Source organism: Stenella coeruleoalba (assembly GCF_951394435.1).
Source record: "Stenella coeruleoalba genome assembly, chromosome: 3".
Classification (NCBI taxonomy): Eukaryota; Metazoa; Chordata; class Mammalia; order Artiodactyla; family Delphinidae; genus Stenella; species Stenella coeruleoalba.
Window position 1 is genome coordinate 7,148,731 of NC_137148.1, and position 26,256 is coordinate 7,174,986.

General features: G+C 38.9%; 1 protein-coding gene across 2 annotated transcripts in view; it reads right to left on the bottom strand.

The window, feature by feature from the left end:
• LOC307184640 (semaphorin-5A-like) overlaps nucleotides 1–26,256 on the bottom strand; it is a 284,063-nt gene that overhangs the window by 238,398 nt on the left and 19,409 nt on the right. The window contains exon 4 of one of the 2 annotated variants that reach the window (XM_079918270.1): nucleotides 7,184–7,212. The exons of the other annotated variant lie outside the window; for it this stretch is intronic. The gene's annotated coding sequence lies outside the window, so the exon portion shown is untranslated. The remainder of the gene's footprint in view (nucleotides 1–7,183; nucleotides 7,213–26,256) is intronic. 2 annotated transcript variants of the gene reach the window in all.

Sequence of the window (26,256 nt, forward strand, 5' to 3'; positions counted from 1 at the left end):
TAATATCAATATTTTTACCAATATATCCAACTTTGTTCAATACTTTCAACATGTCAAATTTAGTAATAAACCAGCCAAAATCATAGTGGGAAGATTGGTAGGTGTAGCAAATAATGGAACACTCTAGAGTATAAAAGAACTAATTTGATCTTCATTTAGTCAGTATACACATTTTTCCCATGTTCTTTCCATAGATTTCCCCAATTCTGCAGCATCTGAGAAGTCCTAAAGCCTATTTAATCTTAGCACCACAGAGTTCTAAATAGAAAAGAGAGTGATGAAATGATAAGGAAAGACTTTTATTTCCAAGAACTTTTAAGAGTCAAGGCTTATGGCTACTGATCAATATATAAGCCCACCAAGGCATTTTATTGAAGCCATGAATTAACACCACCCTGACTCCCCACTTCATGACCTTGTTTTATTTGTTTTGTTTTGTTTTCCATATGTTGAAATTAGTCCTCTGTATCATATTATTTTGAATGAACACAGTGGAGCCCATCTCCTGATAGCCAACAAAACCTCTAAGCTTAAAGGATAGCCAGAGCGTCCAAGCACAAAACAATTTTATTTTAAATATTTATTGAGTGTATAACATATGGTGTAACAACCCAGAGGTATGTATTCAGAGTCACTGCATAACTGTGACCTTTTTAATTTTATTAATTAAAGTCTTTGTCTGGAATTCAAGGCAATTATGTCTTAGGCTAAACTCTACTGCAAAGTAAATACTGTTAGAGTGAAGTGGCTACTATTAGACTGAGTAGCCAAAGTATGGAATGATAGAATTGAGGAGCTTTATTCTATTATATTTTGAGATGTAGAAGTTTATATATTAAAGTAAAATACTACTGGATTATTATTTATTACAACTCTTCACACAAGGCAAAGTCTACCATAATTCATATCCTTTTTGATCGGGTGGAATGGAGTTCAAAAAAAGAAAAAGAAAAAGACTGCCTCTGTTCTTGAAACTATCTATTCCAACACAGTCATGTAATCATACTTTTATCTTAATAGGTATTAACATAGACAAGATAGCAACAAATAATGAGTGGGGACAAAAGGCAACTTGGAATCCCTATCACTCACTGCTGTCTGGTTGACCAACAAAGGCGAGGTGACTGTCCTGGATTCCAGACTTTATCCTTCTTCATGGACCCAACATGCCGCCCACAACTCATGAAAGCCCGTCTAACCATGGCCATGAGCAGAGCTCAAGAAACAGACACATGGAGGGACAGGCAGGCAGATGAAGTGGAACCAAAAAAAGAATAGTCATAGAGGGAGGGGAAGGGTCAGAAGAGACAGTATTCTGGATGTCAAGGAAGGAAACAATTCCCAGATTATACAAATGGTGAACACTGCTTTCGTGTTTGCTGAGAGGAACTGAGCAAATATTGGATATAAGACTCAGTTATTTATAGAACTCCAGTCATCAGCATTCTACAGGAGTCACCATTTACTACTTTGCCTCCTGATCTTAGAAGACCTTCAAAGAAGTTGCAAAAATGTCTACCCAGACAGTGCCCAGATAATGTGCCCAGATAATTTCTAACAGCAGAGAGACAAGGGTGCCACAAGAAAATGGGCCTGGAATGTGTCTGGGAAAGGCTGTTTGATTTAGCTTTATGGTAGGCAGCAAGGAAATGCCACATGAACTGTGAGATGCACCGTGAACGGCATCACAATCACTTTAATTGTTGGGTAATACTGACAAATAAAATAAACCAGCTTTTTAAATGGCCATTGGCAAGTTTTCTCCAATTTGTGTTTGTTCAAGTAAACTGAAGTGTGAGAAAATAAACTTATCTCCAAACTTAGATTCCTTTTCTAAAGTCCTAACCCAAGATATTAAACTGCTTCTTTCAGCACACCTCCTTCAAAATATATTTTAAAAGCTCCAGAAGTTAGTTAAGACATAAAACTTGTAATTTGTAGAGGTGATGAAGATAGAATTGTCAAGCTAGTCTGAACAGTCTTAAAAGCTGTCTGGGAATCCAGCTTCCAGAACTTTTTATGTGCCTGCCCTGAGTCACTGCATATGGTTTGGAGCAGGGCTGTAATTTAGGATGCCGTGCATCCACAGCTTTGTTCTGCTGGAAGGTACCTTCACCCATTGTAAACACCTCTACCCCCTGAGTTTAACAAACCACCTTACTAGTGAAAAGTGGTAACTAGTAATGGTAACCAGAAGAGTTCTTGGTATGTATGGGTATTTTACCAAAATTTCTAACTCTGATTTGACTTAGCAACATCTTGATTATGTACACCATATAATTTCAATTTGTAAATAGCTGAGAATTGAAAACAAATAAACAAACAGAAAACAAGCCTGTGGAGGAGTCCATTGCAGGCCCTGACATGATCAGACACCCTGGAATCCTTGCTGCTGCTGAGGTCTGAGCTAATCCCCTCCCAGCAGTGTCCAGGAAGAGCACTGGTCTCATCGTGAGATCGTTCAAGACAGACTCAGCATTCAAGTTTCCAGGTGGTTGCATGTTTAAAAAGCAACTGATGCTGATGATCATTTCGTTTAGGAGTCTGTAATTTAGGTAATAGAACCAGATTGAGGTTCCATTCAAATACAGTATATGGAATAAATAAATAAATAAATATATATATATATGTGTGTGTGTATATATATATATATATATATATATATATATATATATAAACACCTTTATATCTTTATATGCAGGTTTTGAATAGTGATTTAACAAGTTGACTCTTCCAGAATTAAACTACAAACCCAATTTCATTAAAAGTCATCGGAAGCTTCCAAAACCTTGTAATTATAAACTAATGGAAATACACATCACATTCACATGGCCACTGTCACAGAAAGAGTTATTGGCTGGTTCATTTTCTGCTGTCCCCACTGGAATGTAAGTTCCAAGAGAGCATGACGCTGCCAGTCTCTTCACCGTCTTACTTATCAGTGCTCAGATAAACCACAAACTAGTAAAAATTCCATAAATTTTAGTGACTCAGTGAATCAAATAAACAAACTGATAAATGTATAATTATAAAATGAGAATTTTTACTAAGAAATGTGAATTATTATTAAGATAAAATAGTGGATATTTTGTTTCCCGAGAAAGTACTAATTATACTGGACCTGAAGGGTGAATACATTGTTTGCTAGACAAAGAATTGGTGGGAATGGAGAGGAAGTGAGTACCTTCCAGGCTAAGGGCATCCAATATAAAGGACGAGCATGCAGAACTGCAAGAAGCCCCCAGAAGCTGGTCTGAATTACCTTGAGTTGTACGTGTAATTAACAAAGAGATGGAACATTCCTGCATTACTTAATGTACTACTACAATAAGTTACTTTGGAAATTGGTCAGGCTTAGTTGTAATACCTAATGAGTATTTTCCCCTAGATTTTTAATAAAATGCTCTGTTATTTGTCCCTAAGGGAATAAATACAAAGGAAATAGTTCCAGGAATGCTTCGATGTACTATTCTACAACAAAAATATTTTGCTATATTATCTTTGAAAAGACAAGAAATTATCATGACAAACACAAGATTATATTTCACTTAAAATGTCATCTAACAAAAAGTGCTATTGTCTTAAATTACACAAAATTACATTTAAAAGATCTTATCAAAAAAGCCTTATGTTATCAAAAGTGAAGAAGCAGTAGCAAAGGTATAAGTATTATCTTTCCAATCAAAGTAAACAAAGCATGGAAAAAGAAAAGTTAAGATTTCCTGCAAGTACCACAGAAGACAAAGATGAAGGAGCATTGTGAATTTGCTGCCTGTGAGGAAAAAAGAGAGACCGAAAGCTTGACATTGAAATTGAATGTTTAGAATTTTTTTTTTTGACCATGCCACAAGGCTTGTGAGATCTTAGTTCCCAACCAGGGATCAAATCCATTTCCCCTGCAGTGGAAGCATGGAGTCCTAACTGGACCGCCAGGGAATTCCCATATGTTTAGAATTTTAAACACAAAATCAGGGAAGGGAGAGCTCCTACCTGTGGCCAAATATATGATGTGGTGAGTAGGTTCTTGCTCTACCAAACCCATGGTCATATGGGGAAAATGGCTGTTAACCTCCATGTGGGATGCACTGTGGTCACTGGCTGTACCACCTCATATATCTGAATGAACTTCTGAGCTTCCTGCAGGCTTCCTTCCAACTGGCTCTTGTTTAGGCCCTGGTTCATGGTGCTGTGCTGCTCGAGGAGATAGGCCATTACTGGAACCAGTCGCCTTGACACCCCCTGCCAACCCTGACCACCCCACATGGAGTCTGACTTGGAAGCAAAATAAGCTGCAATGCATAACTGAAGTGTGCAAACATGCTTGCTTCTCCATTTCCCCAAAAGTCCTCATCTGTGGCGTCTCTCTCATTTTAGATTTGAACTCATCATATTTGGGGAGTCTCTCCACTTCATCATAAAAGGAAATGATCAGAAGTGAAAAATACAGAGCAGAAGTTATGGCTGACTTTAATTTGGATAGCATATGCATAAAACTCCTCAGCCTATTTTAAGTCACTTGGGAACTGCCTAAATGCATATTATTATATCTGTCTGGTAAATCAGGTATCCAAATTGAAAATTCAGCAATCAACAACATCATATAGATTTATTACTTTCCCTATTAGAGCAATGGGCCTATGAGGCCATGAAGAGAGAATTATGCTAGTTTTATTGGGAGAGCTTATAATTGTTATAACATCATTCACAAGGGCTGTAAAAATCTCTACTTGTCTCTTTGCCTTATTGTTATTCCAAGTTATAAGAAATAATAAACTTATTTAGAGAATAATAAACTTACTAGAAATCTGAGAAATATGCTATATTTTGCATAGTGAGAAGGCAGAGGGAAAGGGAGAGGTAAGGGAGACAAAAGGGAACGAAAGAGACAAAAGAGAATAAAAGAAAAGAGATAGATTTTCAGGTAGAGAAAAAACATGAATAGGGGCATGGTATATATAAGGGAAAGACCTGAATTTGCTGAGAATTTAATTCTCTCTATGTCCCAGAGGCGGGGAGTGTATCATGTGTGATGAGCTCTGGGAAGGAGGAACTAAAAAGTAGAGAAAGGAATGTTAAACTTTCCTGGAACAGAGGACCGAATCAGGAAACCACAAGCCTTTTAAAATTTATTTTCATAAACTCTAAATCCCAGTACAAATAATAACTGATATTCATGAGAATTTCATATAAGTTGGTATGATATAAATAATTTGTCTATAAGAATATGAAACTACCATTTATAACATGCCATTCTAGTACTTGCTTTTAATAATAGGTTAGAGGTATGAAAGTATAATGCTTTATAAAAGTAAAAGTATATGTGCAGCATTTGATACAATGTACTGCATGCTACAAAATGAGAAGAAAAAACAGAAGAATTCTAGAATGTTGGGGCTAACTGAATTTTACCTGCCAGGCCCAATACCTGAGTCATTGTCAAAACCTTCCTATGGCAATTATATAGTCCAACACCAGTCAGATGAAGAGACGTCATAAGGTCAGGTGAAGGGCACTGCCCTCTACCTAGTTCTGGCTGATGGTCAAGCTGCAGGTCTTATACTAGGGCACTGTTGCCATGTTGCTTAAAATTCATAAGGATTGATGTGGTAAAATAAGCAATAAAGTTGCTGATATCTAGATTTTAATGATAAGATAAGACTTCTATTTAACACACTTAATTGTTTCTACATGCATAAGATGCCTTCAGGATCTAGCACTGCTAAATTTGGTGAAATATAGGTTGAACTGAACAAGTCCATAATCATCAAACTACATGCTTCAGGACTAATAGATTTTTATCACACCCTTTACTCCCTTGCTTGCTTCTTCTACCCATCTTGCTTCAAACATACATTAAGTCCTGATGAAAAAGGTCAAAACCCTTCAGTTAGTCCTCCAACAACATCCCACTCATCTGCTTGGTCATTTCAGCTGTCTTATTGCACCCTTTTAACTCCATCAGTGAAAACCAGCCAACCCTGAGGAGCTTTTCTGGTGACAGACTCCCCACCTCCGTGTCCCCTGCTTGTTTGTAGAAAAGATTTAGCCTCCTTGGGCTCCCCCAAATTGCAAAGAGCAAATTTAATCAGAGAAATGCAGAACAAAGGAAAACAGTCAAGCAAGACAAAATAATAGTAGTTTAGTCATAAAACAAAGTCAAGGGCCTTTAGTTCCTCTGTAAAGGTTTTATATAATATCCCGAGCCATACCCTTGAGTTGTTTTGAGGGTATTAAAACTCCCCACCAGGTGGAAGAAGTTAACTGCTGACCACCAGTATGTAGACCCAAGACTGGTTGGAATCAGAAGGTTGATGATGTTGACTCCTGACTACCTCACCACCAACCAGTCAGAAGAATGTCCACGAGCTGATCAGGCACCCCACAACCCTCTCCCTCACCTTGCTTTAAAAAACCCTTCCCCAGGGCTTCCCTGGTGGTGCAGTGGTTGGGAGTCCGCCTGCCGATGCAGGGGACATGGGTTTGTGCCCTGGTCCAGGAAGATCCCACATGCCGTGGAGCGGCTGGGCCCGTGAGCCATGGCCGCTGAGCCTGTGCATCCGGAGCCTGTGCATCCGGAGCCTGTGCTCCGCAACAGGAGAGGCCACAACAGTGAGAGGCCCGCGTACTGCGAAGCAAAAACAAAAACAAAAACAAAAACAAAACCCTTCCCCAGAAGCCATCAGAGAGTTTGGATCTTTTGAACATGAGCCACCCATTCTCCTTGCTTGACCCTGCAATAAATGCTGTACTTTCCTTCTCTACAACCAATGTCAGTAAATGGCTTTGCTATGAGGCAGGCAAGCAGACTTATGTTTGGTTCAGTAGTATAAGTTAGGATTCGTGAAAAACAACACTGCACAGACTACTCCACATGCAGACATACTATGGTTGGGTCTGAATATTTTTAAAATTTGTTTCTCATAATTTTTATAATGAAGCTTTGAGTTTGCATTACTATTGAATTACTGCTGCCTTAAATTGGGCATAGTTTTAAGGTGCTAACCACAGTAATTCCTAACTTGTAACTGACACATGTGGGGAATAGTTCATGGTTGTTTAATTGCGATATTTGTACTTAAATGTGGTAAAGAATCTCTCCTAATCACTCTTTTTATTCTGTACCTGAATCCCTTTTCTATTTCTCTAATGAATTTGGAAACTGTAGTATATAAATGACACATACCTTTCCAGATGCTGATAAATAGAGATCATCTGAAAAAGTAAGAATAAGAAAAAGAAAAATTTAATCACTTATTAATGCTGATTATTGACAAAAAAAGCACTTTATACATTTCAGATGGAAGCATCCCTAGATTAAAACTTTTCACCAATATATAGCAGTCAGTGTGTTATCATGAATATAAGTGAGCAAACATATGCTAGCATAACTAGCTCATAGTGGTAAACCAACAGAAAAGACTAGACATGTTTTATTTACATGGATTTCCCCACCAATCTCTCTCTTATTAATTAGGTGATAATGTGACCTTGATGTTTTTTAATTAATTAATTAATTAATTAATTTTTATTTTTTGGCTCTGTTGGGTCTTTGTTGCTGCATGCTGGCTTTCTCTAGTTGCGGTGAGCAGGGGCTACTCTTCTTTGTGGTGCACGAGCTCCTCATTGAGGTGGCTTCTTTTATTGTGGAGCACGGGCTCTAGGCATGCATGCTTCAATAGCTGTGGCACATGGGCTTAGTAGCTGTGGCTCACAGGCTCTAGAGTGCAAGCTCAGTAGCTGTGGCGCATGGGCTTAGATGCTCTGCGGCATGTGGGATCTTCCTGGACCCGGGCTTGAACACATGTGCCCTGCATTGGCAGGTGGATTATTAACCACTGCACCACCAGGGAAGCCCATGACCTTGATTTTTTAATTAAATTTTTACTTTGAGGTCAATGTAGACATGCAGTTCTAAGAAATAATACAGAGGGATTCCCTGTTAATATCTTTCAAAACTATAGTAAAATACAGAATACTGACATTGATACAGCCCAGACACACAACAATTCTATCACCAAAAGGATCCCTCCCCCTGAACCTCTGTAGTCATTCCTGTCTCCCTCCCTCTCCCCACCCAATCCCTGGCAACACTAATCTGTTCTCCATTTCCATAATTTTGTCATTTCAATAATGTTATATAAAAGGAATTACGCAGCATGAAACCTTTCGGGATTGGATTTTCTCACTCAGAAAAATTCCCTGCAGATCCATGTTGTGGAATGTATTAGCAGTTTGTGCTTTTTATTGCAGAGTAGCATTCATGGGATAAATGCCCCAGCATGCAATTATTGGACATTGTAAGACAGTTACATGTTTAGGTTTTTTTTTTTTTAACATCTTTAATGGAGTATAATGGCTTTACAGTGTTGTGTTAGTTTCTGCTGTATAACAAAGTGAAACAGCTATATGCATATGTATATCCCCATACCCTCTCTCTCTTGAATCTCCCTCCCACCCTCCATATCCCACCCCTCTAGGTGGTCACAAAGCACTGAGCTGATCTCGCTGTGCTATGCAGCTGCTTCCCACTAGCTATTTTACATTTGGTAGTGTATATATATTCATGCCACTTTCTCACTTTGTCCTAGCTTATGCTTCCCCATCCCTGTGTCCTCAAGACCATTCTCTACGTCTGTGTCTTTATTCCTGTCATGCCCCTAGGTTCATCAGAAACATTTTTTTTTTTCAGATTCCACATATATGTGTTAACATATGGTATTTATTTTTCTCTTTCTGACTTACTTCACTCTGTATGACAGCCTCCATTTCCATCCACCTCACTACAAATAACTCAATTTTGTTTCTTTTTGTGGCTGAGTAATATTCCATTGTATATACGTGTCACAACTTCTTTATCCATTCATCTGTCAATGGATGCTTAAGTTGCTTCCATGTCCTGGCTATTGTAAATAGTGCTGCAATGAACACTGTAGTACACGACTCTTTTTGGATTATGGTTTTCTCAGGGTATAGGACAAGTAGTGGGATTGCTGAGTCATATGGTAGTTCTATTTTTAGTTTTGTAAGTAACCTCCATACAGTTCTCCATAGTTGCTGTACCAATTTACATTCCCACCAACAGTGCAAGGCGGCTCCCTTTTCTCCACACACTCTCCAGCATTTATTGTTTGTAGATTTTTTGATGATGGCCATTCTGACTGGTGTGAGGTGATATCTCATTGTAGTTTTGATTTGCATTTCTCTAATGATTAGTGATGTAGATGTTTCACGTGTTTGTTGGCCATCTGTATATCTTCTTTGGAGAGATGTCTATTTAGGTCTGCTGCACATTTTTGGATAGGGTTGTTTGTTTTTTGATATTGAGCTCCATGATCTGCTTGTATATTTTGGAGATTAATCCTTTGTCAGTTGCATCATTTGCAAATATTTTCTCCCATTCTGAAGGTTGTCTTTCAGTCTTTATTATGGTTTGCTTTGCTGTGCAAAAGCTTTTAAGTTTCATTAGGTCCCATTTGTTTATTTTTGTTTTTATTTCCATTTCTCTAGGAGGTGGGCCAAAAAGGATCTTCCTGTGATTTATGTCATAAAGTGTTCTGCCTATCTTTTCCTCTAAGAGTTTTAGAGTGTCTTGATTTACATTTCAGTCTTCAATCCATTTTGAATTTATTTTTCTTTATGGTGTTAGGAAGTGTTCTAATTTCATTGTTTTACATGTAGCTGTCCAGTTTTACCAGCACCACTTATGGAAGATGCTGTTTCTTCTCCACTGTATACTTTTGCCTCCTTTATCAAAGATAACGTGACCATATGTGCATGGGTTTATCTCTGGGCTTTCTATCCTGTTGCATTGATCTATATTTCTGTGTTTGTGCCAGTACCATACTGTCTTGATTACTGTAGTTTTGTAGTATAGTCTGAAGTCCAGGAGCCTGATGCCTCCAGCTCTGTTTTTTCTTCTCAAGATTGTTTTGTCTATTTGGGGCCTTGTGTTTCCATACAAATTCTGCAATTTTTTATTCTAGTTCTGTGAAAAATGCCAGTGGTAGTTTGATAGGGATGCACTGATTCTGTAGATTGCTTTGGGTAGTATAGTCATTTTCACAATGTTGATTCTTCTAATCTACAAACACAGTATATCTCTCCATCTGTTTGTATCATCTTTAATTTATTTCTTTGGTATCTTATAGCTTTCTGCATATAGGTCTTTTGTCTCCTTAGGTAGGTTTTTCCTATGTATTTTATTATTTTTGTTGCAATGGTAAATGGGAGTGTTTTCTTGATTTCACTTTCCGATTTTTCATCATTAGTGTGTAGGAATGCAAGAGATTCTGTGCATTAAGTTTGTATCCTGCTACTCTACCAAATTCACTGATTAGCTCTAGTAGTTTTCTGGTAGCATCTTTAGGATCCTCTATGTAAATTATCATGTCATCTGCAAACAGTGATAGATTTACTTCTTCTTTTCTGATTTGGATTCATTTTATTTCTTTTTCTTCTCTGATTGCTGTGCCTAAAATTTCCAAAAATATGTTGAATAATACTGGTGAGAATGGACAACCTTGTCTTGTTCCTGATCTTAGAGGAAATGGTTTCAGTTTTTCACCATTGAGAATGATGTTGGCTGGATTTATCATATATGGCCTTTATTATGTTAAGGTATGTTCCCTCTATGCCTACTTTCTGGAGAGTTTTTATCATAAATGGATGTTGAATTTTGTCAAAATGGATGTTGAATTTTGTCAAAAGCTTTTTCTGCATCTATTGAGATGATCATATGGTTTTATCCTTCAATTTGTTAATATGGTGTATCACATTGATTGATTTGTGTATACTGAAGAATCCTTGCATTCCTGGGATAAACCTCACTTGATCATGGTATATGATCCTTTTAATGTGCTGCTGGATTCTGTTTGCTAGTATTGTGTTGAGGAGTTTTGCATCTATGTTCATCAGTGATATTGGCCTGTAGTTTTCTTTTTTCATGACATCTTTGTCTGGTTTTGGTATCAGGGTGATGGTGGCCTTGTAGAATGAGTTTGGAAGTGTTCCTCCCTCTGCTATATTTTGGAAGAGTTTGAGAAGGATAGGTGCTTAGCTCTTCTCTAAATGTTTGATAGAATTCACCTGGGAAGCCATCTGATCCTGGGCCTTTGTTTGTTGGAAGATTTTTTAGCACCGTCTCAATTTCAGTGTTTTTGATTGGTCTGTTTATATTTTCTATTTCTTCCTGGTTCAGTCTCAGAAGGCTGTGCTTTTCTAAGAATTTGTCCATTTCTTCCAGGTTGTCCATTTTATTGGCATATAGTTGTTTGTAGTAATCCCTCATGATCCTTTTTATTTCTGCAGTGTCAGTTGTTACTTCTTTTTCATTTCTATTTCTGTTGATTTGAGTCTTCTCCTTTTTTTTTTTTTTTTTTTTTTGATGAGTCTGGCTAATGGTTTATCAGGTTTGTTTATCTTCTCAAAGAACCAGCTTTTAGTTTTTATTGATTTTTTCTATTGTTTCCTCATTTCTTTTTCATTTATTTCTGATCTGATCTTTATGATTTTTTTCCTTCTTCTGACTTTGGGGGTTTTTTGTTCTTCTTTCTCTAACTGCTTTAGGTGTAAGGTTAGGTTGTTTATTTGAGATGTTTCTTGTTTCTTGAGGTAGGATTGTATTGCTATAAACTTCCCTCTTAGAACTGCTTTTGCTGCATCCCATAGGTTTTGGGTCATTGTGTTTTCATTGTCATTTGTTTTCAGGTATTTTTTGATTTCTTCAGTGATCTCTTGTTTATTTAGTATTGTTTAGCCTCCATGTGTTTGTATTTTTTACAGATTTTTTTTCCTGTAATTGATATGTAGTCTCATAGTGTTCTGGTTGGAAAAAATACTTCATACGATTTCAATTTTCTTAAATTTACCAAGGCTTGATTTGTGACCCAAGATGTGACCTATCCTGGAGAATATTCCATGAGCACTTGAGAAGAAAGTGTATTCTGTTATTGTTTGGAACAACAGAATATGGAGTGTCCATATATGGACATGTCCATATATGGAATGTTCTATAAAGATGAATTAAGCCCATCTTGTTTAATGTATCAGTTAAAGCTTGTGTCTCCTTATTTATTTTCATTTTGGACGATCTGTCCATTGGTGAAAGTCGGGTGTTAAAGTCCCCTACTATGATTTTGTTACTGTTGATTTCCTCTTTTATGGCCATTAGCATTTGTCTTATGTATTGAGGTGCTCCTATGTTGGGTGCATAAATATTTACAATTGTTATATCTTCTTCTTGGATTGATCCCTTGATCATTATGTAGTGTCCTCCTTTGTCTCTTATAATAGTCGTTATTTTAAAGCCAATTTTGTATGATATGACAATTGCTACTCCAGCTTTCTTTGATTTCCATCTGCATGGAATATCTTTATCCATTCCCTCACTTTCAGTCTGTATGTGTCCCTAGGCCTGAAGTGGGTCTCTTGTACACAGCACATGTATGGGATTGTTTTTGTATCCATTCAGCCAGTCCACGTCTTTTGGTTGGAGCATTTAATCCATTTACATTTAAGGTAATTATCAATATGTATGTTCCTATTACCATTTTCTTAATTGTTTTGGGTTTGTAAATGTAGGTCTTTCCCTTCTTTTGTGTTTCCTGCCTAGAGAAGTTCCTTTAGCATTTGTTGTAAAGCTGGTTTGGTGGTGCTGAATTCTCTTAACTTTTGCTTATCTGTAAAGGTTTTAATTTCTCTGTTGAATCTGAATGAGATCCCTGCTGGGTAGAGTAATCATGGCAGTAGGTTTTTCCCTTTTATCACTTTAAGTATGTTCTGCCACTCCCTCTGGCTTGCAGAGTTTCTGCTAAAAAATCAGCTGTTAACCTTATAGGGATTCCCTTGTATGTTATTTGTTGTTGTTATTTGCTTTTCCCTTGCTGCTTTTAATATTTTTCTCTGTATTTAATTTTTGATAGTTTGATTCATACGTTTCTTGGTGTGTTTCTCTTTGGGTTTATCCTGTGTGGTACTCTCTGTGTTTCCTGGACTTGACTGACTATTTCCTTTCCCATGTTAGGGACGTTTTGGACTATAATCTCTTCAAATATTTTCTCAGACCCTTTCTTTTTCTCTTCTTCTTCTGGGACCCCTATAATTCAAATGTGTTGCACTTAATATTTTCCCAGAGGTCTCTGAGACTGTCCTCAATTCTTTTCATTCTTTTTTTCTTTATTCTGTGCCCTGGCAGTTATTTCCACCATTTTATCTTCTAGTTCAGTTATCTGTTGTTCTGCCTCAGTTATTCTGTTATTGATTCCTTCTAGAGTATATTTAATTTCAGTAATTGTGTTGCTCCTCATTGTTTCTTTGCTCTTTAGTTCTTCTAGATCCTTGTTAAATGTTCTTGTCTTTATTCCATTCTGTTTCTGAGATTTTGGATCACCCTTACTATCAATAATCTGAATTCTTTTTCAGGTAGGTTGCCTATTTCATCTTCATTTATTTGGTCTTGTAGGTTTTTACCTTGCTCCTTCATCTGTAACAAATTTTTTTGTGGTTTCATTTTTTTTTTTTTTTAAGGGTGGTACTCTATTCCTGTCTTACTGGTTGTTTGTCCTGAGACGTCCAGCACTGGAGTTTTCAGGCAGTTGCATAGTTCTTGGTGCTGAGATGAGGACCTCAGGAGGACCTCCTTCCTCAGGAAGGCCTCACTTCGATTGACATTCCCTGGGGTCTGAGGTTCTCTGTTAGTCCAGTGGTTTGGACTCGGAGCTCCCACCACAGAAGCACAGGCCCGATCTCTGGCCTGGAAACCGAGATCCTGCAAGCTTTGTGGCACAGTAAACAACATAAAAAAGGGAGGACGAGGGGACAATGGCGGAAAAGTAAGACATTGAGATCACCTTCCTCCCCACACATACACCAGAAATACATCTACACGTGGAACAACTCCTACAGAACACCTACTGAACGCTAGCAGAAGACCTCAGACCTCCCAAAAAGCAAGAAAGTCACCACGTACCTGGGTAGGGCAAAAGAAAAAAGGATAAACAGAGACAAAAGGATAGGGATGGGACCTGCACCAGTGGGAAGGAGTCATGAAGGAGGAAAGGTTTCCACACACTAGGAAGCTCCCTCGTGGGTGGAGACTGCGGGTGGTGGAGGGGGGAAGCTTCGGAGCCACGGAGGAGAGCACAGCAACAGGGGTGCGGAGGGCAAAGTGGAGAGATTCCTGTACAAAGGACCGGTGCAGACTGGCACTTACCAGCCCAAGAGGCTTGTCTGCTCACTCGCTGGGGTGGGCAGGGGCTGGGAGCTGAGGCTCGGGCTTCGGTAGGAGCACAGGGAGAGGACTGAGGTTAGTGGCGTGAACACAACCTGAAGGGGTTAGTGCACCACGGCTAGCCAGGAGGAAGTCCGGGAAAAGTCTGGACCTACCGAAGAGGCAAGAGACTTTTTCTTCCCTATTTGTTTCCTGGTGCGCAAGGAGAGGGGATTAAAAGCGCTGCTTAAAGGAGCTCCAGAGACGGGTGTGAGCCGTGGCTAAAAGTGTGGACCCCAGAGACGGGCATGAGATGCTTAGGCTGCTGCTGCCACCACCAAGCAGCCTGTGTGCAAGCACAGGTCACTAACTATACCCACCTTCCGGGGAGCCTGTGCAGCCCGCCACTGCCAGGTTCCTGGAATCCAGGGACAACTTCCCCGGGAGAACGCACAGCACGCCTCAGGCTGGTGCAACATCATGCTGGCCTCTGCTGCCGCAGGCTTGCCCCGAACCCTGTACCCCTCCCTCCTCTCAGCCTGAGTGAGCCAGAGTCCCCGAAGCAGCTGCTCCTTTAACCCCGTCCTGTCTGAGCGAAGAACAGATGCCCTCCAGTGACCTACATGCAGAGGCGGGGCCAAATCAAAAGCTGAGCCCCAGGAGCTGTGAGAACAAAGAAGAGAAAGGGAAATCTCTCCCAGCAGCCTGAGAAGCAGCGGATTAAAGCTCCACAATCAACTTGATGTGCCCTGCATCTGTGGAATACATGAATAGACAATGAATCATCCCAAATTGAGGACGTGGACTTTGACAGCAAGATTTATTATTTTTTCCTTTTCCTCTTTTTGTGGGTGTGTATGTGTATGCTTCTGTGTGAGATTTTGTCTGTATAGATTTGCTTGCACCATTTGTCCTAGAGTTATATCCGTCCATTTTTGTTGTTGTTGCTTTTTTCTTAAAAAAATTTTTTTTCTTAATAATCATTTTTTATTTTAATAACTTTATTTTATTTTATCTTACTTTATTTTATCTTCTTTCTTTTTTTCTTTCCTTCCTGCCCTCTTTCCTTCCCTCCTTCCTTCCTCCCTTACCCTTCCTTCCTTCCATCCTTCCTTCCTCCCTTTCTTTCTTTCTTTCTTTCCTTCTTTCTTTCTTTCTTTCTCTCTTTCTCTCTTTCTCTCTTTCTTTCTACTTTTTCTCCCTTTTATTCTGAGCCGTGTGTATGAAAGGCTCTTGGTGCTGCAGCCAGCAGTCAGTGCTGTGCCTCTGAGGTGGGAGAGCCAACTTCAGGACACTGGTCCATTAGAGACCTCCCAGCTCCACATAATCTCAACTGGCAAAAATCTCCCAGAGATCTCCATCTCAACACCAACACCCAGCTTCACTCAACGACCAGCAAGCTATAGTGCTGGGCACCCTATACCAAACAACTAGGAAGACAGGAACCCAAACCCACCCATTAGCGGAGAGGCTGCCTAAAATCATAATAAGTCCACAGACACCCCAAAGCACACCACCAGATGTGGACTTGCCCACCAGAAAGACAAGATCCAGGCTCATCCACCAGAACACAGGCACTAGTCCCCTCCACCAGGAAACCTACACAACCCATGGAACCAACTTTAGCCACTGGGGACAGACACCAAAAGCAACGGGAACTACGAACCTGCAGCCTGCAAAAAGGAGACCCCAAACACAGTAAGATAAGCAAAATGAGAAGACAGAAAAACACACAGCAGATGAAGCAGTAAGATAAAAATGCACCAGACCTAACAAATGAAGAGGAAATAGGCAGTCTACCTGAAAAAGAATTCAGCATAATGATAGTAAAGATGATCCAAAATCTTGGAAATAGAATAGACAAAATGCAAGAAACATTTAACAAGGACCTAGAAGAACTAAAGATGAAACAAGCAATGATGAACAACACAATAAATGAAATTAAAAATACTCTAGACGGGATCAATAGCAGAATAACTGAGGCAGAAGAAGGATGAGTGACCTGGAAGATAAAATAGTGGAAATAACTACTGCAGAGCCAAATAAAGAGAAAAGAATGAAAAGACTTGAGGACAATCTCAGAGACTTCTGGGACAACATTAAACGCACCAACATTCGAATTATAGGGATTCCAGATGAAGAAGAGAAAAAGAAAGGGACTGAGAAAATATTTCAAGAGATTATAGTTGAAAACTTCCCTAATATGGGAAAGGAAATAATTAATCAAGTCCAGGAAGCACAGAGAGTCCCATACAGGATAAATCCAAGGAGAAACACGCCAAGACACATATTAATCAAACTATCAAAAATTAAATACAAAGAAAGCATATTAAAAGCAGCAAGGGATAAACAACAAATAACACACAAGGGAATCCCCATAAGGTTAACAGCTGATCTTTCAGGAGAAACTCTGCAAGCCAGAAGGGACTGGCAGGACATATTTAAAGTGATGAAGGAGAAAAACCTACAACCAAGATTACTCTACCCAGCAAGGATCTCATTCAGATTTGATGGAGAAATTAAAACCTTTACAGACAAGCAAAATCTGAGAGAGTTCAGCACCACCAAACCTGCTTTACAACAAATGCTAAAGGAACTTCTCTAGGCAAGAAACACAAGCGGAGGAAAAGACCTACAATAACGAACCCAAAGCAATTAAGAAAATGGGAATAGGAACATACATATCAATAATGACCTTAAATGTAAATGGACTAAATGCTCCCATCAAAAGACACAGATTGGCTGAATGGATACAAAAACAAGACCCTTATATATGCTGTCTACAAGAGACCCACTTCAGATCTAGAGACACATACAGATTGAAAGTAAGGGGATGGAAAAAGATATTCCATACAAATAGAAACCAAAAGAAAGCTGAAGTAGCAATTCTCATATCAGACAAAATAGATTTTAAAATAAAGACTATTAGAAGAGACAAAGAAGGACACTACATAATGATCAAGGGATCGATCCAAGAAGATATAACAATTGTAAATATTTATGCACACAGCATAGGAGCACCTCAATACATAACGCAAATACTAAGAGCCATAAAAGGGGAAATCGACAGTAACATATTCATAGTAGGAGACTTTAACACCCCACTTTCACCAATGGACAGATCATCCAAAATGAAAATAAATAAGGAAACACAAGCTTTAAATGATACATTAAACAAGATGGACTTAATTGATATTTATAGGACATTCCATCCAAAAACAACAGAATACACATTTTTCTCAAGTTCTCATGGAACATTCTCCAGGATAGATCATATCTTGGGTCACAAATAAAGCCTTGGTAAATTTAAGAAAACTAAAATTGTATCAAGTATCTTTTCTGACCACAATGCTATGAGACTAGATATCAATTACAGGAAAAGGTTTGTAAAATATACAACCACATGGAGGCTAAACAATACACTACTTAATAACGAAGTGATCACTGAAGAAATCAAAGAGGAAATCAAGAAATACCTAGAAACAAATGACAATGGAGACACAACAATCCAAAACCTATGGGATGCAGCAAAAGCAGTTCTAAGAGGGAATTTTATAGCAATACAATCCTAACTTAATAAACAGAAAACATCTCGAATAATCAACCTAATCTTGCACCAAAAGCAATTAGAGAAGGAAGAACAAAAATACCCCAAAGTTAGCAGAAGGAAAGAAATCAGAAAGATTATATCAGAAATAAATGAAAAAGAAATGAAGGAAATGATAGCCAACATCAATAAAAGTAAAAGCTGGTTCTTTGAGAAGATAAACAAAATTGATAAACCATTAGCCAGACTTATCAAGAAAAAAAGGGAGAAGACTCAAATCAATAGAATTAGAAATGAAAATGGAGAAGTAACAACTGACACTGAAGAAATACAAAAGATCATGAGAGATTACTACAAGCAACACTATGCCAATAAAATGGAAAACCTGGAAGAAATGGACAAATTCTTAGAAATGCACAAACTGCCAAGACTGAATCAGGAAGAAATAGAAAATATGAACAGACCAATCACAAGCACTGAAATTGAAACTGTGATTTAAAATCTTCCAACAAACAAAAGCCCAGGACTACATGGCTTCACAGGCAAATTCTATCAAACATTTAGAAAAGAGCTAACACATATCCTTCTCAAACTCTTCCAAAATATAGCAGAGGGAGGAACACTCCCAAACTCATTCTATGAGGCCACCATCACCCTGATACCAAAACCAGACAAGGATGTCACAAAGAAAGAACACGACAGGCCAATATCACTGATGAACATAGATGCAAACATCCTCAACAATATACTAGCAAACAAAATCCGACAGCACATTAAAAGGACCATATACCACGATCAAGTGGGGTTTATTCCAGAAATGCAAGGATTCTTCAATATATGCAAATCAATCAATGTGATACACAATATACTAGCAAACAAAATCCAACAGCACATTAAAAGGATCATATACCATGATCAAGTGGGGTTTATTCCAGAAATGCAAGGATTCTTCAATATATGCAAATCAATCAATGTGATACACCATATTAACAAACTGAAGGAGAAAAACTATATGATCATCTCAAAAGATGCAGAGAAAGCTTTTGACAAAATTCAACATGCATTTATAATAAAAACCCTTCAGAAAGTTGGTATAGAGGAAACTTTCCTCAACATAGTAAAGGCCATATATGACAAACACACAGCCAACATCGTCCTCAATGTTGTGAAAAACTGAAAGCATTTCCACTAAGATCAGGAAAAGACAAGGTTGCCCACTCTCACCACTCTTATTCAACATAGTTTTGTAAATTTTAGCCACAGCAATCAGAGAAGAAAAGGAAATAAAAGGAATCCAAATCGGAAAAGAAGAAGTAAAGATGTCACTGTTCGCAGATGACATGATACTATACATAGAGAATCCTAAAGTGCTACCAGAAAACTACTAGAGCTAATCAATGAATTTGGTAAAGTAGCAGGATACAAAATTAATGCACAGAAATCTCTGACATTCCTATACACTAGTGATGAAAAATCTGAAAGTGAAATCAAGAAAACACTCCCATTTACCATTGCAACAAAAAGAATGAAATATCTAGGAATAAACCTACCTAAGGAGACAAAAGACCTGTATGCAGAAAATTATAAGACACTGATGAAATAAATTAAAGATGATACAAATAGATGGAGAGATATACCATGTTCTTGGATTGGAAGAATCAACATTGTGAAAATGACTCTACTGCCCAAAGCAATCTACAGATCCAATGCAATCCCTATCAAACTACCATTGGCATTTTTCACAGAACTAGAACTAAATATTTCACATTTTGTATGGAAACACAAAAGACCCCGAATAGCCAAAGCAATCTTGAGAACGAAAAACGGAGCTGCAGGAATCAGGCTCCCTGACTTCAGCCTATACTACAAAGCTACAGTAATCAAGACAGTATGGTACTGGCACGAAAACAGAAAGATAGATCAATGAAACAAGATAGGAAGCCCAGAGATAAACCCACACACATATGGTCACTTTACCTTTAATAAAGGAGGCAGGAATGTACAGTGGAGAAATGACAGCCTCTTCAATAAGTGGTGCTGGGAAAACTGGACAGGTACATGTAAAAGTATGAGATTAGATCACTCCCCAACCCCATACACAAAAATAAGCTCAAAATGGATTAAAGACCTAAATGTAAGGCAAGAAACTATCAAACCCTTAGAGGAAAACATAGGCAGAACACTCTATGACATAAATCACAGCAAGATCCTTTTTGACCCACCTCCAAGAGAAATGGGAATAAAAACAAAAATAAACAAATGGGACCTAATGAAACTTCAAAGTTTTTGCACAGCAAAGGAAACCATAAACAAGACCAAAAGACAACCCTCAGAATGGGAGAAAGTATTTGCAAATGACGCAACTGACAAAGGATTAATCTCCAAAATTTATAAGAAGCTCATGCAGCTCAATAACAAAAAAACAAACAACCCAATCCTAAAATGGGCAGAAGATCTAAACAGATATTTCTCCAAGAAGATATACAGACTGCCAAAAAACACATGAAAGAATGCTCAACATCATTAATCATTAGAGAAATGCAAATCAAAACTACAATGAGATATCATCTCACACCAGTCAGAATGGCCATCATCAAAAAATCTAGAAACAATAAATGCTGGAGAGGGTGTGGAGAAAAGGGAACACTCTTGCACTGCTGGTGGGAATGTGAATTGGTACAGCCACTATGGAGAACAGTATGGAGGATCCTTACAAAACTAAAAATAGAACTACCATATGACCCAGCAATCCCACTACTGGGCATATACCCTGAGAAAACCATAATTTAAAAAGAGTCATGTACCAAAATGTTTATTGCAGCTCTATTTACAATAGCCCAGAGATGGAAACAACCTAAGTGTCCATCATCGGATGAATGGATAAAGGAGATGTGGCACATATATACAATGGAATATTACTCAGCCATAAAAAGAAATGAAATTGAGCTATTTGTAATGAGGTGGATGGACCTAGAGTTTGTCACAGAGAGTGAAATATTCAGAAAGAGAAAAACAAATACCGTTTGCTAACACATATATATGGAATTTAAGAAAAAAAAATGTCATGAAGAACCTAGGGGTAAGACAGGAATAAAGACACAGACCTACTAGAGAATGGACTTGAGGATATGGGGAGGGGGAAGGGTAAGCTGTGACAATGTGAGAGAGTGGCATGGACATATATATACTACCAAAGGTAAAATAGATAGCTAGTGGGAAGCAGCCACATAGCACAGGGAAATCAGCTCGGTGCTTTGTGACCACCTAGAGGGGTGGGATAGGGAGGGTGGGAGGGAGGGAGACGCAAGAGGGAAGAGATATGGGAACATATGTATATGTATAACTGATTCACTTTGTTATAAAGCAGAAACTAACACACCATTGTAAACTAATTATACTCCAATAAAGTTGTAAAAAAAAAAAAAAGAAAATTCTAAGTGATCACATAGAAATGCAGAGAATGCTCACTACAAACTTACAGCACCCAGTGCCCATTTTAGCCTTCTCCACATAAGGGTTGGGATAAATTAAAAACAAGGAATAAAAAAGTCATGAAGTTACTCTGATAAATTTTGATAAAAGAAACTGATCTCTATTAAAGAATAATTGTTGGAATGGCTACCTTTTCTCATAAAATGATTTCAGTTGTAAAAATAAAATAAAATGGATGATCACAGTCTGGATATTTAAGGAAAGAGCCTTGCAGTCAGAATTTCACCAAAATCTGACTTTTTCTAGTGTTGACAAAAATCTCTTTCCATGAAAGAATCATGGATTCTGTCTTAACTTTTATATGTACTCTTTGGTGTAAGTAAATCAATGAGTAGATTGGCAGGAATGTGCCAAGTAAAATTAATTAAATTTCCTTAATACATCTGCTCTCTCTCTCTCTCTTTCTCTTTCTCTTTTCTGAGCAAAGTTTGGAATCATTTTGAAAGCCAAAGGAAATACTCTATTTAACAAAAGATATATTTGAATTTGAGTGTATCTTGATTGAATGTCAAAAATGAACACTTATTTGCAAGGATCGAGTATGCTTTGATCCAGAGAAATTCATGGCAGCTAATTTTTCCTTTTGTATATTGAAAATAATTAAATTATTTCATTCAAAAAGAAAAAGGAAGAAAGAAAAGGAGCAGTACAATATCGAAGAATAAAAAACAAAATAAAATTAGAAAGGTAAAATATATATTAGGAAAAATAAACTATAATTGAAACAATTGCAACAGGGTAAAATAAAACCCCAACAGAAAAAAGAAAAAGAAAAACGGGGCAGGGCGGGTACAAGCCAAAAGGAGAGAACAATAACAAAGTATAAAGAATAAAATATAATTAGAAAAATAAAAGGTTAGGAAAAATAAAAATATAAAAGAATCAACAACAATGAATCAACAAGGTTAAACAGAACCCCAATCTAAAAGAGGGAAAAAAAGCAAAAGCCTTGGCTATGGGGGCAGAGTCTAGGCAGGGGTGGAACTTAGGTCCGGGTGGGGTTTTGGGTGAGCTGCGACCTAGGCAGATTCAGGGGTAACTTTTGAGCATGGGGTGGGGCCTCTGCTTAGGACCTGCGTGGAAGGGGAGAGGCAGCATGTAGAAAGGGGGGCCTCTGGAGTGTGGAGTTCTGGAGTTTGGAGGAAAGGCCCTGAGTGAGGGTGTGTGGGTGGGGTTTAGGCCCAGCTCATTGGAGGGGGCATCAGAGGGGGTCTCCGAGTATAGAGGTGGGGACCTGGGTGGGGAGGTAGGGGCGGGGATTGGGCTCTGCACTGCAGGAGGGAGGCTCCAAGGGCAGAGGATTAGGCCCGGGAGCCCAACAGGCTCCAGTGCCTACTTGGACAGGGAAGGCGCTGGCCCCTTTCCTTTCCATTCCTTCACGCCCCTCCCCCACCGTCTCCCCCAGGGTCTCCCCCAACGCCACTGGACCCTAACCGTGGGTGGGTCCCTCTGGGTGTAGGAACCCCTCCCCTCCCCTAACCACCCCACAGGGGTGCTGGTCCCAGAGGTCCGGACTTCACTTTTGCTCCCTCTTCCCTCCCTCCCTCCCTCTCCCTCAGGACCCGCATGGCTGAGGGTATTAGGCGCTTTTTTTTTTCTTTTCTTTTCTTTTTTTTTTGCAGTACGCGTGCCTCTCACTGTTGTGGCCTCCCCCAATGCAGAGCACAGGCTCCAGACGCGCAGGCTCAGCGGCCATGGCTCACGGGCCCAGCTGCTCCGCGGCATGTGGGGTCTTCCTGGACCGGGGCACGAACCCATGTCCCCTGCATCGGCAGGCAGACTCTCAACCACTGCACCACCAGTAGGCAGAGGATCAGGCCTGGGATCTCAGCAGGTTCCTGGGGGCCCAAGTGGGCAGGGGAAACCTGGCCAAGCTCCTTTCTGATCCTCTGCCCTCCCAATGGTTCCCGTTTCCCCCCTTGGGGATGGGATCCCTTCCCCTTCCCCAGCCACACCTCAGGGGCACCAGTCCTGTCCAGCCTCCATTTCTCCTCCCCCTTCACTCCCCCCACGCCCCACATCCTACCCAGTCTCTGGGGGTTCCTCCCATCCCCTTAGGTGTCCAGGGTCCCCCACTGGTGCCTGGTAGTTGCCCTAGTTGTAAGGAGATGCAAATTCCACGTCTTCCTAGTATGCCATCTTTAGTCCACCCCACATGTTTAGTTTTATATGAGTCTGCCAAACTGTTTTCCAGAGTGGCTACACGATTTTAGATTCCCATCAGCAATGTATACATATCTAGTTTCTTTGCATCCTTGTAAACATGTGGTGTTGTCATTACTTTTCATTTTAACCATTCTAATACATTGTAGTACTATCTTATTGTGGTTTTAATTTGCATTTTGCTAATGGTTAAAGATGTTGGACATCTTTTCATGTGCTTATTTGCCATTTGTATATCCTTTTTGGTGAAATTTCTCTTCATGTATTTTGCCTACTTGCAAATTGAATTGTTTTTTGCTTTTGTGTGTGTGTGTGTTTTAAACAGTTATGTATTGAAATTTCCCTGTGTATTCTAGGTACTAGTCCTTTGTTGGATGCATGGTTCATAAATATTTCTCCCAGTATATAACTGTCTTTTGTTGTTCTCAAGGTCTTTAAGGATAAATGGTTTTAATTTTGATAATGTACAATTTATTGATTTTTTGTTATTGATTATGCCTTTAATGTAAAGTCTAAGAACGTTTTGCCTAGCCTGATGTCATGAAAGTTTTTTTCTATTTCTATACTAAATGTTTTATAATTTTACATTTAAGTATGTGATCTATTTAGAGTTAATTTTTGTGCACGGTGTGACGTTTAAGTTGAAGTTTTTTGTTGTTGTTTTTTGGACTTTGGGTTTTTTTGCCTATAGATGTCCAATTGCTCCAGCATCATTTGTTGAAAAAGTTATCCTTCGTCTATTGAATTGCTCTTATACCTTTGTCAAAATTCATTTGGGCTAATAGGGACTTTTCATCTGAGCAAGATGGTATAGACCCATTTCTCTGTGTTCCTCCTCACTAAGCACAACTATAAACCCTGGGAATAATGCAAGAGACATCCAGAGGAGAGCTCTGAAAGGTGGCAGGAGGATGAACTGACTTAGGGCATCAGGACTGGTGAAGAGCACAGTGGCAGGATGTCTTACAACCCTATATCCAACAGGAGAAGGCAACTCAGGCCTGTCATTTCCTGACCTCTAATGTAGCAACAGAAGGTCCATTCCTCCCTCCAAATGAACAGGAGTCTCCCTGACAAAATCAGTGAGCTAAACATCATTGACAATGGGACAATAAGGACCCTCACTAACAGAAATCAGCCAGGGGAAGCTCTCCTCTGCTGAGAAATACTTAAGCGGGCAGGCAACAGCAGAGCGGGGGACCTGGCTACAAAAAGCAGCCTGGCCCAGGAAGACTTTTGATTCTACTTAATTGAGACTCCATTCCCTTACCAGAGACACCAGGGCAGCCAGAGGGCACCAGTAAGGGAGTCTGACCACAATAACTATACAACTTGGGAAATCCTCTCCATCCCCAAGGGATAGGGGGCATCTTTCCACAGCAAGTGCCCACCCAGGGAAACCTCTTGGTCCCTGTGGGTCTGAGACTCCTTTCCCCAGTAGAGAAACAGTAGGAAACCCTTTTTGCTCCATCAGGCAGCACCAGCAGGGTAGCAGGGCTCAAGTCGTATCACATAACCCAAACAGATACAATAAAGTAACACCCTTCATACAATAAAAAGTAAACTATCATTGGAACCACAGCCCTGAAAAGCAGTCTAGGACCTGCATGCTAAACCTGAACAGAGTGGACATCTACTAAATAAAAAATCTGAATAATACTGGAGTCTCCTAACATAGTAATCAAAATGTCTAGGATATAATCAAAATTCACCTGTCATATCAGAACCAAGAAAATCACAACTTGAATGGAAAAAAAAAATCAACCAGTTGACAGCAACACTAAGATAAATCACAAGTTGGATTTATCTGACAAGGATTTTAAAGCAGTTATCATAACAATACTTCCACAATCTATCACACATCTTCTGAAAACAAATGAAAAGATAGAAAATCTCATCGATAAAATAGAAGTCATAAAAAAGAATCAAATGGAAATTACAGAAGTGAAAAATGCAATAATGGAAATTTAAAAAACTGGATAAGGTCAATAGCAGACTGGAGATGACAGAGGATGAATCTGAGGACAGATCAATAGAATTCACCTAATCTGAACAACACAGAGAAAATAGACTTTAAAAAAATGTAGCAGAGCCTCAGGAACCTGTGGGAAAAATAACAAAAGACCCAACATATTTATTTTCAGAATCCCACAAACAGAGGAGAAAGAGGGTTAGACTAAAAGAGTATTTGAAGAAATGATGACTGAAATTTTCCAAAATATACACAATCACAGATTCTAGAAGTTGAGAAAATCCAAGTAGGAAAAACCAAAGAAATCTACACCAAGACACATCATAATTAAACTTCTGAAAACTAAAGACAAAGAAAAAAATCTTAAGAGCAGATAGAGACTTTTTTCCTAATAGTGGAAAGAAAGAGCTGACAAAATTGTGCAAAGTTTTACCTTCATTGAGCAGACTCAAGAGAAATCTGAGAATTATACAGACTTCCAATTAAATTTTATTTTTAACATTTAAACAAAGCCAAAGATCACCAGGAACATACCTGTAGTTGAATAATTTGGGTTCAGTACTTGTTGCAGCAAAGGTGAGCATATGCCATGGAGAATAGTGGGTGTCTCAGTAAGAAAGCATTAAAATGAAGATATACTAATACTACAGTATTTAGATATTGGTTAGGTAGATGGTCAAGGGGCTTCCTGTATATCTGATGCCGTCAGAAAGCTGGGGTGATACTGTTGTGAGATAAAGAAGTACCAGTCACTCGTTTATTAAAAAGGGGTGTGTTTGGTATTCTGTGGGTGGCACAGTGACTGTCTCAGTCACTTTGGAATGCTTTAACAGAATACCACAGACTGGGTGGCTTATAAACAACAGAAATTTATTT